Raw genomic sequence first — 16,281 nt, forward strand, 5'->3', positions numbered from 1 at the left:
TTTAAATAGTGATGTGAATTTTTACTATCTTGTTCAACCAAATCAGAAACTGGGGGTACAGTTTAGGGGGACATAATTTTTAATAATTTGAAGGCAAAAAGCTTTTGGGCGATAAGGAAAATTTTCTATGAGGAAAAGGTAGATAGAGCTGAGCCTTGAAGGAAGATACAAGATGAGGGAGTGAATTGTAAGTATATAGGTTCTTCCAATGTAAAATAAGATGAAATGTCAGGTTTGGGAATAGTTTGGATTATAGGATTATTGGATTATACAGAAAATCAGTGTGGCTACATCATATAGCATGTAAAGAATATGTTATTTTGGCAATTAATAAACTTGTAGAAAGTTGAAACTCTAAGGGACCTTACAGGTTAATAAGGCCGACCCCTTCATTTTGCAGAGAAGGAGACTGAGTCCTTAAGTGTTGAAACTCCTTATCACACAGTAGCACATTCTTCTGCTGTATTTGCACCTGCTCTCACAGGTGGTTATAATCAAACAGTCAATCAACAGGCATTCATTAATCTATACAATGTACCATATAATCTGCTAAATGCTAATACAAAAAAAAAAAAGCTCCTTTTAGGAATTCGAACTCTAACTCTATGGACATCACAAATATATTTAGGTATATACAAAATACCTACAAAGCAAAGCCCAACCCCCTTCCCCCCCAAAAAAAACCCCACACAACCCAAGAACAAATTCATCTAGAATTCTTCAAAGAGATGAAGCAAGAATTTTTTTAAAAAAGAGATAAAATGGTTTTTAAATGAAATTAAAATACTTTTTGAAGAGAAAACATGGAAAAGAAATGAGTTATGGAAGAAAGAATCAGAAATGGAAATGCCTGCTTAGGCACAAAAGATATAAAAGCTTGTCCAACTTAAGTTTCCTGAATATTAGAATAGATCAAATTGAAACCAAAGACCCCATGAAATAACAAGAAATATTAAAACCAAGTGAAAAGACTGAAAATGTAGAAGAAAATATAAGGTATCTTATAGCAAAAATCAACTGACCTGGAAAAATAGAGGAGAAAAAATATTTAAGAATCATTAAGCTACTTGAATGCCATGACCAAAATTCTGTTTTACATTTCAAGAAATGTTAAAAGAAGACTGCCCAAATAATATATAACCAGAGGGCAATATACATATAAAATTCACAACAAAAAGTGAAAATACTGTGTTGTGATCCGTATTCAGTCCCCATAGTTCTTTCTCTAGGTGCAGATGACTCTCTATCACAGGACCATTGGAATTGACCTGAATCACCTCACTGTTGAAAAGAGCCAAGTCCATCATAATTGATCATTGTATAATCTTAATGTTGCTGCGTACAATGTTCTCTTCTTCCAGGAATTTATGATGAAAAGAATAAAGCTGTATAGGGGTTTAATAGAACTTTGCAATTTAAAATTAATCAGAAATATAAAAAGGTAAACATTAATAAACATTAAGAAAGATTAAACAAAGAAAAAACTGTATTCTAATATGGTGGGATGATATTTTTGTTGTCTCTGAAACCTGTCATCATCAAGTGTCCTAGAAAGAGTCTAATGGGATAGGAGGTCTGAGAGTATTTCTTTTGTGTCTTGATATCAAGAGAATTATGGAAACAAGAAGAGTCAAGATGACAGATCAAGAGAGCAATACAACTTTGTTGTTCAGTCATTCAGTTGCATATTACTCTTTATGATCCCCACGTGGCGTTTCGTGGCAGAGATATGGATTAATTTGTTATTTCTTTCTCCATGGATTAAGGCAAAGAGAGGTAAAATAAGTTGTCAAAGGTCATAGTGTCTGAAACTAAATTTGAACTCAGGCCTTCCTGACTCCAGGCTCAGTGCTCTATTCACTGAGCCATCTAGTGTCCTATACCCTAGTTCCCCACTAATTTTTTTTCTTCCAATTAATATTATTTAATTTTTTTCTCAATACATATAAAGATAGTATAGCTTTTCAACAACCTCAAAAGTGTACCAGACTTGAAGTCTGATTGGGAAAACAAAGGCCAAAATGAATAAATTTTTTTTAGTCAAAGGCAGTTTAGAGGGACAAGTAGAGAGTAGTCTTTAGACACTAGGGAGAAGCTCTGGCCAGGACTGAGTTCAAAATATTCCAGAACCCAGGAATTGGAAGAAGGCCAAGACCAGGACAGAAAAAGATCTCAAGCGAATTAGCTCTAGGTTCAGGAATGAGTACCATTTGGCAGCTCTGTCACCTGCTACCCAGTTCTGAGTCTTATTTAAAGAGTGGGTAGGAACAGTCACAAACATGAGCTGTAACTATGTATTTTTCAAGGAACAAGTTACAGAAACATAGTTGTGTAGCTTTGATTCCAGTAGTAAAGTGGTGACTTAGTTTTAGTGTTAGCCTAACAAAGTAAAGTTGCAGTGGAATTTTAAAAAAATAAAATGATATTAGTAGAGGGGGGAAATGGGGGGAAATAAACAGATAGGACTTAACTGAAGAAAATAACTTTAAAAATTACAGTTGACTAAATATAAGGTGATGACTCCATGAAACATTAGGAAATAAGAAAAAGAATCACAATTCTACAAAATTGAAGAAAGTCTGAAATAATTCATAGGAAAAATAATTGATCCAGAAAACAGAAGGAGAAGAAATAATTTAAGAGTCATTGAACTATCTGAAACCCAGGAACATAAAAAAGAACAGTCATTATATTTCAAGAAATTGTAAAAGAAAACTGCTCACTTATTATAGAAGGCAGATGAATTAGGTTTACAATAAAAGGTATAATAGAAGCTGAAAGAATCCACTAGTTGCTTTCTGAAATAAACTTCAAAGTGAAAACTCCCAGGAATATTATAGCCAAAACCCAAAGCTCCTAGTTCAAGAAAAGTATATGACAAACAACCAGAAAGAATAAATTTAAGTACAGAGGAGCCACAGAGGGGATCACACAAAATTTAATTAGTCTAATTTTAAAAGAGTAGAAATCCTGGAATGATATTAATATAAGGCAGGTGAATTAGGTTTACAAGATTTGTCTACCTACCAAAAGATTTATAATAGTAGAAGGGGGAAAAAAAAGGACCTTGAATGAAATAGCAGACTTCTGAGCATTCCTGATGAAAGGATCAGTTTTGTATACAAACAAGGGAGTCAAGAGAAGCATAAAAAGGTAAACATGTTTGAGAAACCATAATAAACTAAATGAGGTTAAACTGTTTCAATTCTAATATAGGGAGATGATAATACATACAGCTCAGCAGAACATCATCAGTCATCATAAAATCTAATTAGATAAGAGGGCCTGGGTATGATTCTTTTACACTTGAATGCTCTTAGAAGAAGAATGAGAAAGAAGAAAGGAGGGAGAAAAAGAAATAGGAGCAGCATCTTCTATAAAAGATGTATAGAAGATAAAATTTATACAGCAAATAGGGGATCATGGGGGGTAAAGTGTATGACACTTGAATCCTTATTCTCATTAGAACTACTTAATAAAGAAGGGAAGAATGCACATGAACACAAAATTGGCTATAAAAATACATCTTATCTAAGAGGAAAATGGGAAGAAAAGGAATTAAGGGAAAGGGGTAGTAAATGAGGTAGATCAAGGAAGGCACTAATCAAAAGCAAAACAGATTCTTTAAGTAGGGGCAGAGTAAAAACAGAAAAATTTACTATTAATAATAATAATAGGATGAATTAAAGGTATGAATATGAGTGAGATGAGCTCCCGGTGACATGAGTAAGACATGTACTTACTTATAAAATAGAAGAGTCTGGCAAAATGAATTAGAAACCAGAACCTAACAATATATTGTTTATGAAAAACATACTTGAAATGGAAAGATCCACCCAAAGTTAAAATAGACTGGAACAGAATCCATTATAGTTAATATATGAAGTAACAAAGGCAAGAGTTGCAATCTTGATCTCAGAAGAAACAAATTTAATTAAAAGGGATAAACTGGGAAACTCCACTTTGTTGGAGAGTAACATACAATTAATTAATATCACTATTAAATTGATATTAATATCAGAATTAAATTATAAACCAAGTAGCCTTAATCTACATCCTTAAATGAAAAGTTAAGACTTACAGGAAGACATATGTAGTGAAACTGTAATAATATGGGACCTAAATTTACTTTCCTTCAGTGCTAGATAAATCTAACTTAAAAATAAACAAGAAGTTAAAAGACCTGAATAGAATTTCCAAAAAGTTATATGTGATAGACCTGTGGAAAATATCAAACGGGAATAGAAAGACTATTAATCAGTTGCTCATGGTTTATTCACAAAAACTTTCAGTAGATTATAAGATCATAAAAACCAAATAAACAAATGTAGAAAACCAGAAGAATGGAATATATCTTTTTGTTGACAATAATGTCAAAACATTTTTCAGTAAAAGGCTTTTGTGGCACAGTTTAAATTAATTAGAAACTAATCTAATCCTTTTTTTTTTTCTTTTTTTAATCAAAGCCTTTTGTTTTCTTTTATTTTTTTCTTTAAATTTTTTTTATTATAGCTTTTTATTGACAAAACATATGCATGGCTAATTTTTCAACATTGACCCTTGCAAACACTTCTGTTCCAACTTTTCCCCTCCTTCCCTTCCTTCCCTCCCCTAGATGGCAGGCAGTCCCATACATATTAAACATGTTAAAATATATATTAAATACAACATATGTATACATATTAAATCAGATTTAAAAAGAAGGTAAAAATAACCTGGGAAGAAAAACAAAAATGCAAGCAAACAACAACAGAAAGAGTGCAAATGCTATGTTGTAGTCCACATTCATTTCCCAGTGTTCTTTCGCTGGGTGTAGCTGGTTCTGTTCATCACTGATCAATTGGAACTGATTTGAATCCTCTCATTGCCGAAGATAGCCTCTTCCATCAGAATTGATCATCATATAGTCTTGTTGAAGTGTATAATGATCTCCTGGTCTGTTCATTTCACTTAGTATCAGTTCATCTCCGATCCTCTCTGTATTAATCCTGCTTGTTTCTTACAGAACAATAATATTTCATAACCTTCATATACCACAATTTACTCAGCCATTCTCCAATTGATGAGCATCTTTTAAATTTCCAGTTTCTAGCCACTATGAAAAGGGCTTCCACAGACATTTTTGCACATGCAGGTCCTTCTTTAAGATCTCTTTGGAATATAAGCCCAGTAGTAACACTTCTGGATCAAAGGGTATGCACAGTTTGATAACTTTTTGAGTATAGTTCCAAACTGCTCTCCAGAATGGTTAGATTCATTCACAACAACATCAAAAATGTATCAGTGTCCCAGTTTTGTCCCATCCCCTCCAACATTCATCATTATCTTTTCCTGTCATCTTAGCCAATCTGACAGGTGTGTAGTGGTATCTCAGAGTTGTTTGCATTTCTCTGATCAATAATGATTTGGATCATCTTTTCATATGAGTAAAAATAGTTTCAATTTCATCATATGAAAATTGTCTGTTCATATCCTTTGACCATTTATCAACTGGAGAATAACTTGATTTCTTATAAATTAGAGTCAATTCTCTATATATTTTTGAAATGAGGCCTTTATCAGAACCTTTAACTGTAAAAATGTTGTCCCAAAACATTTATTGTAAAGCCTTTTATTTTCAAAACATATGCACGGATACTTTTTTTAACACTGACCCTTGCCATAGCCTTGTGTTCCAAATTCTCCCTTCCTTACCCTCACTTCCCCTCAATAGCAAGCAATCCAATATATGTTATATGTTTTAAAATATATGTTAAATCCAATATATGTAAACATATTTATACAATTATCTTGCTGCAGAAAGAAAAATCAGATCAAAGAGGAAAGAAAATGAATAAGAAAACAAAATGCAAGGGAACAACAACAAAATAATGTTATGCTGTGATCCACACTCAGTTCCCACAATCCTCTCTCTGGGTATAGATGGCTCTCTTCATCACAAGATCATTGAAACTGGCTTCAGTCATCTCATTGTTGGAAAGGGTCACGTCCATCAGAATTGATCGCCATATAATGTTGTGCTCAATTCACTTAGCATCAGTTACTATAAGACTTTCCAAGCCTCTTTAAAATCATCCTGCTGATCATTTCTTGAACAATAATATTCTATAACATTCATATGTCACAACTTATTCAGCCATTCTCCAATTGATGGGTGTCCACTCAATTTCCAGTTTCTTGCCACTACAAAAAGGGATGCCACAAACATTTTTCCACATGTGGGTCCTTTCCCTCCTTTAAGATCTCTTTGGGATATATATACCCTCTAGAAACACTGCTGGATCAAAAGGCATGCACAATTTGATAATTTTTTGAGCATAGTTCCAAATTGCTCTCCAGAATGGCTGGATCTGTTCACAATTCCATCAGCAATGTATTCTTGTCCCAGTTTTCCCTTATTCCCTTCAACTTCGTCATTATCTTTTCTTGTCATTTTAGCCAATCTGATAGGTGTGTAGTGGTATCTCACAGCTGTCTTAATTTGCATTTCTCTGATCAATAGTGATTTAGAGCACCTTTTTATATGACTAGAAATGGTTTTAATTTCTTCATCTAAAATTGTATGTTCATAGCTTTTGATCATTTAACAATTGGAGAATGAGTTGAATTCTTAAAATTTTGAGTTAATTCTCTACAATGAGGCCTTTATCAGAACTGTTAAAGGTAAAAATATACCCCCAATTTATTGCTTCCCTACTAATCTTATTTGCATTGTTTGTTTGTATAAAAACTTTTTAGCTTAATATAAACAAAATTATCTATTTAGTGTTCATTTATGAGTTCTCGTTCTTCTTTGGTCACAAATTCTTTCCTTCTCCACATACTATCCTATGTTCTTCTAATTTGCTTACAATATCATGCCTTATGTCTAAATCGTGAACCCATTTTGACCTTATCTTGGTATATGGTATTAGGTATGGGTCAATGCTTAGTTTCTACCATACTAGTTTCCAATTTTCCCAGCAGTTTTTGTCAGATAGTGAGTTCTTATCCCAGAAGCTGGGGTCTTTGTGTTTGTCAAATACTAGATTACTATAGTTATTGACTATTTTATCCTGTGAATATAACCTATTCCACTGATAAACTGGGTCTATTCCTTAGCCAGTACCAAATGGTTTTGATATCTGCTGCTTTACTTTTAAATCTGGCACAGCTAGACTACCTTCACTTGCATTTTTTTCCATTAATTCCCTTGAAATTCTTGATCTTTTTTTCCTCCAGATGAACTTTGTTATTATTTTTTCTAGATTTTCAATAATTTCTTGGGAGTTTGTTTGGTATGGTATTAAATAAGTAGATTAATTTAGGTAGTATTGTTATTTTTATGATATTCACTTGACCTCCCCATGAGCACTTGGATATTTTTTCAACTTACTAGATATGACTTTATTTGTGTGGAAACTGTTTTGTAGTTGTGGTCATAATAGTTCCTGACTTTGCCTTGGCAGATAGATTCTTAAATAGTTTACATTATCTATGGTTATTTTAAATGGAATTTCTCTTTATATCTCTTGCTGCTAGACTTTGTTGGTAATATATAAAAATGATGATGATTTATGTAGATTTATTTTGTATCCTGCAACTTTGCTAAAGTTGTGAATTGTTTCTAATAGTTTTTTAATTGATTCAGTACGATTCTCTAAGTATACCATCATGTCATCTGCAAAGAGTGATAATTTGGTTTCCTCATTACCTACTCTAATTCCTTTAATCTCTTTTTTTTCCCTCTTATTGCCAAAACTAACATTTCTAATACAATATTGAATACTAATGATGATAGTAGGCACCTTTCTTTCATTTCTGATCTTATTGGGAATGGTTCTAGTTTGTTCCCATTACATAATGATGCTTGCTGATGCTTTTAAATAGATGCTACTGATCATTTTAAGGAAAAGTTAATTTATTCCTATACTCTCTAATGTTTTAATCGGAATGGATGTTGGATTTATCAGATGCTTTTTCTTCATTTATTAAGATAATTATATATTTTTTGTTAGTTTGATTATTTATATAGTCAGTTATGCTAATAGTTTTATTATGCTAATAGTTTTCCTAATATTGAACCAGCCCTGCATTCCTGGTATAATAAATTTGGTCATAGTGTATTATCCTGGGGATGACTTTCTGTAATCTCTTTGCTAATATTTTATTTAAGATTTATTTATCAATATTCATTAGGGAAATTGGCCTATAATTTTCTTTCTCTCTTTTCACCTTACCTTTCAGCACCATATCTGTGTCATAAAAGGAATTTGGTGTAGGAATCCTTTTTCCCCTATTTTTTCAATTCATTTATTTAGTATTGGAATTAATTGTTCCTTAAATATTTGGTAGAATTCACATGTAAATCCATCTGGTCCTGGAGATTTTTTTCTTTGGGAGTTGATTAATAGATTGTTCTATTTCTCTTTCTAAAATGGGACTATTTAAATAATTCATTTCCTCTTCTGTTAACCTGGGCAGTCTATATTTTTGTAGATATTCCTCCATTCCATTTTGATTATCAAATTTATTGATATATAATTGGGCAAAATAACTCCTAATTATTTCTCTAATTTCCTCTTTATCTGTCAAAAGTTCTGGAAAAAGTTTCATTTTTGAAACTAACAATTTGATTTTTTTCTTTGTTTTTTCTAATCAAATTAACTAAAGGTTTATCTATGTTGTTGGGGTTTTTATTTTTTCATAAAACCAGCTTTTAGTTTTATTAATTAATAGAATAGTTTTCTTATTTTCAATTTTATTAATCTCTTTATTTTCAAATTTGTTAGTTCAATAGTAAAATAAACTATTCAATTTTCAAATTTATTAATCTCTCCTTTTATTTTCAGTATTTCAAATTTGATATTTAATTGGGGGTTTTTAATTTGTTCTTTTTTTAGCTTTTTTAGTTGTAAGCCCAGTTCATTGATCTTCTCTTTCTCTATTTTATTCAAGTAAGCATCTAGAGATATAAAATTTTCCTTATTACTGCTTTGGCTGCATCCCACAAATTTTGGTACGTAGTCTCATTATTGTCATTCTTTTGGATCAAATTATTGATTGTGTCTATGATTTGTTGTTTTACCCATTCATTCTTTAGGATTAGATTTAGTTTCTAATAAATTTTTGGTCTATTTTTTTGAATGTTATTTTTAATTGCAGCATGATCTACCTTTCTGCATTTAGTTTTGAGGTTTTTATGCCCTAATACATGGTCAATTTTTGTAAAGGTTCCATGAACATATCTAACTTTTTAAAAAATTTATTTACAAAATGTATGCATGGATAATTTTTCAGCATTGACCCTTGCAAAACCTTCTGTTCCAAATTTTCCCCTCCTTTCCCCCACCTCCTCTCCTAGATGACAGGCAGTCCAATACATGTTAAATATGTTAAAATCATTTCTAACTTTTCTAACATTCTGTTTACCTCCTTAATTTCTTTCTTATTTATTTTGTGGTTTGATTTATCTAGTTCTGAGAGAGCAAGATTGAGATCCCCTACTAGTATATCTTTGTTATCTATTCCTGCAGCTCTCTTGACTTCTCTTCTAGGAATTTAGATGCTATAGTACTTGGTGCATATATGTTTAGTATTGATATTGCTTCATTATCTATGGTATCCTTTAGCAAGATATAGTTTCCTTCCTTATCTCTTTTAATTTGATCTATTTTTGCTTTTATTTGATCTGAGATCAGGATCACTATCCTGCTTTTTTTACTTCACTGGAAACATAATAGATCTTGCTCCAGCCCTTCCCCTTCATTCCATATGTATCACTGCTTTAAATGTGTTTCTTGTAAACAACATATTGTAGGATTCTGGCTTTTAATCCAGTCTACTGTCTGCTTCTATCTTAGGGGAGAGCTCGTCCCATTCACAGTCAGTTAAAATAACTAATTCTGTATACCCGGCCATCTTATTTAATATAAGTTATGCCTTTCTCTTTCTTTTCCCTCTTCCCTCCTCCCTAGTATTTTGCTTTTGATCACCTCCCTCAAACAGTCCTCTCTGTTTAAAGCCCCTCCCCCTTTCTTACACCTGTTTACTTACTACTTACTATTTCTGTTTTCCCTTCTTAAATAGTTTAATCCTAAAAAATATGCAGATCAAAGAACAATTTATATAGAATAATCTAATTAAAGATAATAACAATCAGAATAAAACCCATCTTTGTGGGATACAGCTAAAACAATAGGGGGAAATTTGTAACTTTAGACTGCTTTTTCAAAAACAGAGAAAGAACAGATTAATGACTACATCATGTTTATAAAGTACTGCAAATCAATGAATTAAAATATCTTTAATAACACACCAAAATTGAAATCTTTAATATCAAAGGAGAAATTAGCAAAATTAAAAGTAAAGGAAAAAGTATTGACTAATAAGTAAAACAAGTAACTCTTTATTAAAAAAACAACCTGCAAAATAGATAAGCCATAAATCAAATTACCACACCAAAAATGAAAAAGTGAGTTTATAAGTAATGAAAAAGGATTAAAAATAATTATTAGGAGCTATTTTACCCAGATCTGTGCCAATAAAAGTATTGATCTAAATAAACTGGGTGAAAATTTACAATAAAAATTAAAAACCCACATTAACAGAGTAGAAAATAGAATATTTAAATAAAGTTGTCTTTGAAAAAAAAGATTGAAGAAGCAGTAAATGAACTTTCAAAGAACACCATTCTAGGATCTTACAGATTTACATGCAAATAGTATCCAACATTTAAAGAATAATTTTAGTATTACATAAAGTATTTTTATGGGGAAGCTAGGTAGCATAGTGGATAGAACAGCCTTAAAGTCAGGAGGGCCTGAGTTCAAATGTGGTCTCAGACACTAACACTTCCTAACTGTGTGACTCTGGGCAAGTCACTCAATCCCAATTGTCTCGGGGGCGGGAAGAGGGGGAAGAAAGTACTTTTAAAATATATAAGGGGGTATCACAAACTTCTTTTATGATGCAAAAATAGTCTTTGTATTTACACTAGGAAAATTCAAAACAGATCAAGAAAACTACAGAATATTTCCCTCATAAATATTGATGCAAAAATTTTAAACTTTGTATCAGCTGGGAGACAGCAATATATAATTCAAAGATCATACACTGTTGATCAGCCTAAATTCCTATTAAGAATGTAGGGCTGGTTTGACATTAAAAATATAAACTTTTTTTTTTAATTTAATAGCCTTTTATTTACAGGATATATGCATGGGTAACTTTACATCATTAACAATTGCCAAACCTCTTGTTCCAATTTTTCACCTCTTACCCTCCCACCCCCTCCCCCAGATGGCAGGATGACCAGTAGATGTTAAGTACATTAAAATATAAATTAGATACACAATAAGTATACATGACCAAACCGTTATTTTGCTGTACAAAAATAATCAGACTCTGAAATATCGTACAATTAGCTTGTGAAGGAAATCAAAAATGCAGGTGGGCATAAATATAGGGATTGGGAATTCAATGTAATGGTTTTTAGTCATCTCCCAGAGTTCTTTCTCTGGGCATAGCTGGTTCAGTTCATTACTGCTCCACTGGAAATGATTTGGTTGATCTCGTTGCTGAGGATGGCCAGGTCCATCAGAACTAGTCATCATATAGTATTGTTGTTGAAGTATATAATGATCTCCTGGTCCTGCTCATTTCACTCAGCATCAGTTCGTGTAAGTCTCTCCAGGCCTTTCTGAAATCATCCTGTTGGTCTTTTCTTACAGAACAGTAATATTCCATAATATGCATATACCACAATTTATTCAGCCATTCTCCAACTGATGGACATCCATTCAGTTTCCAGTTTCTAACCACTACAAAAAGGGCTGCCACAAACATTCGTGCACACACAGATCCCTTTCCCTTCTTTATAATCTCTTTGGGATATAATCCCAGTAGTAACACTGCTGGATCAAAGGGTATGCACAGTAAAAATATAAACTTAATAGGCCATGTTGATAACAAAAAACAAAAAAATCATATGATTATTTAAATAGATGTTGAAAAAGGATTTTGTCAGAATACAGCACCTATGCTTATTAAAACCATTAGAACATGTAGGAATAAATGGAACTTTCCTGAAAATGATAAGTAGCATATGTCTAAAAGTAAGACTAGCATTATTTGTAAGGGGGCTAAGATAGAAGCCTTTCCAATATGATGAAAGGTTAAATCATAATTAACATTACTATTCACTAGCCATCTAGAAATGTAGACTATAGCAATACAAGGAGAAAAAGTGAATTAGGAAATTATTAGAAGACTAATGAAATCAAGTGGATGAGGTCTTTACTTGCAAGTGAATTGGGTTTAAGTGAGACTGAGCTGTGCAAAGTCATCAGCCTCATTCTCTCCTTCAGAATCATTGGAGTTCATTGGCACAATATAGGTCAGAATGATTGCCATGGCTCCCCAACTGAAGGAATAAACATAGGCAAAATGCAAAGAAACCATTAGGTCTTACAGATAATATAATGATGTATTTAGAAAACTCAGAAAATGCACTAAAATTTTTAAAACAATTTACAGCATTAGCAAAGTTAAAAGATGTAGATTATACTCACAGAAATCATCAGCATTGTAAAAAATTTAACAGTGAAATCTTGTAGGAAGATGTAGAAACAGAAATTTCATTTAAATAATTAAGGAGAGTTTAAAATACTTAATCTACCTACCAAGATGCATGCAAGAAATATAGGAACACAATTACAAAACACTCTTTAAATAAGTGAAATATATTTACATTTGTAAAGGTTAAGAATATTAATGGAATCAATGAAGTAAAATGGGTACAAAGGGCTATAAGTGATACCAGATAACATAAAGCCATAAATATTAAAACAGTCTGATCTGAGGTAAGAAAAAGAGAGATTGAATTAGATACACATGTATAGAAAGACGCATGTGATCACAGCACCCCATTGTTCAATATTTGACAAAGGTTTTTAGAAAAACTGAGAAATAGTGTGGTAGAAACTAAATTTAAACCAACAGCTTAAAGTACATATTAGAAGTTGTTCCAAGTAGGTATGTAATTTGGACATAAAGATTCATATCCTAAGTAAATTATAGGGGCATAGGAGAAATTATCTATCAAATTTATGGAAAGGTAAAGAATTCTTGACCAAACAAGAAATAAGATATTCACTAAACGTAAAATGTACAATGTTGATTACAAAAAATGTCCAAGTTTTAGCCTAAAGAAAACTCATATGGCCAAAACTGGATGAGAAGCAGAACTTTGGGGAAAGAATGTTTGTTGTAAATTTCTCTAATAAGTCTTATTTATAAGAAAAACTTAGTCATATTTGTAAGAATAAGAACCACTGTCTATTTTGTAAATAAAAACATTTTCAAAGGAAGAAATATTTTTAAATGCTCTAAGCTATGAATAGCAAAATACAAATTGAAACAACTCTGTGATACACACATTAGATTGGCTAATTTGACAAAAAGAGAAATGATAAATGCTGGAGAGCATATGGGAACACAGATATATTAATGTAGAGCTGTGGACTGATCTACTAGCCTTTCTGGAAAGCATCATCTTGAAACTATGCCCAAAAATCTATTTATACTCTGCATGTACTTTGACCCATTAATACTGCTACTAGTTTTATATCCCAGAGATATCAAAGAAAAAATAAAAGGATTTATAAATGTACAAAAATATTTATAGGAGCTCTTTTTTGTGGTGTGAAAGAATTGGAAACTGAAGGTGAGCTTATTAGTTGGGGAATAATTGAACAAGTTTGAGTATATGAATAGAATTCTATTGAATTGTAAGAAATGGTGAAGGAAGTGGTTTCAGAAAAACCTGGGAAGACTTACATGAACTGATGCAACATGAAGTGAGCAGAGTCAGGAGAAAAAATGTATCATAACAAAAATATTGTAAAGACAGTCAACTTTAAAAGACTTAGAAACTTTGATCAACAGGGTGAGGAATCATGATTCCAAAGACTTATGACAAAATCAATTTCTAGAGAGATGAATGGACTCAGAGTACAAATTGGACAGTATATTTGTTCTTTCTTTTTTCTTTTGGACGTAGCTAATTATTTTGCACAATTATATTTAATTGTAACATCTTGAGATTTTTTTTTTTTGGTGTGTGTGTGTGTTTTGTGTTTGCTATCTTGATATGTAGGAGATGAGGAAGGAGGGAAAACTATAGAACTAAAAAAAAATGAAATTGAATTTTTAGAAAATGGAAAGGGAAGGTAAAAGGAATGCCTTTGGGAAGAAAGGAAAGGAAAGCTAAGTTACATCATTTATCAGTCTTGGCAAGTAGAGATCTATCCAAACAAAAAGAGTAGGGTTAGTGGCTCACTTGATCCTCACTGATATTTGTCCTAGTCAAAAGAGAGAAGAATCCATATATAGATAGTTCAGACAGATATATTTCATTCAGCAGGGAAATAAGAAACAGGAGTTATAGGAAGGATAGATTAAAGTTTGTATTAGTCCTAATCATAATAAACTCAAAGGATTTATACATTTAGCTCTCTTTTTGAGATGGTAAAGAATTAGAATCTTAGTGGGTGCTCATCATTTAGAGAACGAATGAACAAATTACAGTATGTGATTATAGGGGGACACTTTTGTACTGTGAGAAATGAAGGGGCTTGTTCCCAGGAAACTTAGGAAGATTCATATGAATTAATGCAGAATTAAGTGAACAGAAATGGAAGAGCAATGTATACCTGACCATAGTATTATTGTAGGAGATAGCAAGGTGGCCCAGGCCAAGTCAAGAAGACATGAATTTGATGTCTGACCCTTATTAGCTATGTGACCCTGGGCAAGTCACTTAACCTTTGCTTATAATTCACTAGAGAAGTAAATTTTGAACTCCCTCATATATTTTTGCTAAAAAAAAAACCCAAGTGGGACCACAGAGTCTGACATGACTTAAACAACTGAATAACATCAGCCCTTAATAAAAATAGGGGTAGTTTTAAGAGAAAAGAACAATGAGCTCTGCTTTGGATTTTTTGAGCTTAAGATGCCAATCAGGCATCTACTTCAAAATGTTCAGTAGGCAACTGGTAATGCAGGACTTTGGATAAAAGTTGGGCTGAATATAGTTCTGGTCATTGTTTGAATGTAGATAATTTTTGAACTCATGGGAAACTAATAAGATCATCAGATGAAAGTTTAAAGAGGAAGAAAAAAAAAAGAAGAGGGTCTGGATAGTGTATTGGGGACACTAATGAGTATTTCATGATTGAGATCTATCTTGAAGCTAAGGAGTGGTCAGACCAGTGGGAGATATACCAAGAGAAAGCAGTTTCATGAAACACAGAGAAAAATATATATAAGGAGATTGTGATCAACAATGGCAAATGCCATACATCAGATTTGGCAGTTAGATATTGGTAATCTTGAAGAGATCAGTTTTAGTTGAATGATGAAGTTAGAAGTGATGTGGTCAAGATAGATGGTCAGATCAAATGAGAATTGTATTTTTTAAAAAATGTGGACACTTGTACATATTTGTAGCAGCATTGAAAAAATACTAATAGTTAGGAAGAAATTGAAGATTAGAGAATGAAGATGATAATTGAGACAATGAGATCAAGTATGTGTATATAGAGGAGTTAGCTTATGCCACTGGAGTTTAAGATGAGATAATGGTAGATGATATTAGAACTCTCTATAAATAGGTTTAATTTTTTTGGTCAAATATATTATAAGCCCTCAACTGAGCATGTGATCAGATATTTCAGAGTTACTGAATGTAGAAATAAATCACTTTAGGTGATGGAAGATCAAAAATATGGCCTTTCCTATGAATATCTGAAGATTATAAGATTTAGGTCCTGGTAGTTGATTAGATTGAGGAACTCCTAAATTAGAACATTTGAGGAAAAATCAATGTGTATTTTGAAGTTTCTGGAATGAGACCAGGACTTTTAGTGAAGAAATAGACTATGATCTAAGCATGGAACACACTGTTAAGTAATTACAGTTACTGTTATAGTAATTCTTATTGTAATCAGAATTATCAATATCAGAATTAGGTCTTCCTGATTCAAGAATAGGTGATAAATTTGGATAAAGTAAACTTTACAGGAGTAGAAATTGCTGAATGATTACAGGGAGAATTTGAAAATGACCGTTAGAAGAAAAGAGTTATGGCTTGACCTCAGAAATCATTTCTGGGATCTTTTATTTGTGAGGGAAAATGTAGTACTTAGAGCTATTTCTTCATACCTAGTTATAGCTGGGCTTGGAAGTCCTAGGATTTAAATCTTGACTCTGACACTCTTTATTCGACTTTGGGCAAGT

General features: G+C 32.2%; 1 protein-coding gene across 8 annotated transcripts in view; it reads left to right on the forward strand.

Annotated features, from left to right (window-relative positions):
* The window catches only part of OSBPL1A (oxysterol binding protein like 1A), a 269,237-nt gene that overhangs the window by 93,459 nt on the left and 159,497 nt on the right, over nt 1–16,281 (forward strand). The gene's annotated exons all lie outside the window — the stretch shown is intronic.

The sequence above is a fragment of the Sarcophilus harrisii genome, chromosome 1 (genome assembly GCF_902635505.1).
Source record: "Sarcophilus harrisii chromosome 1, mSarHar1.11, whole genome shotgun sequence".
Taxonomy (NCBI): domain Eukaryota; kingdom Metazoa; phylum Chordata; class Mammalia; order Dasyuromorphia; family Dasyuridae; genus Sarcophilus; species Sarcophilus harrisii.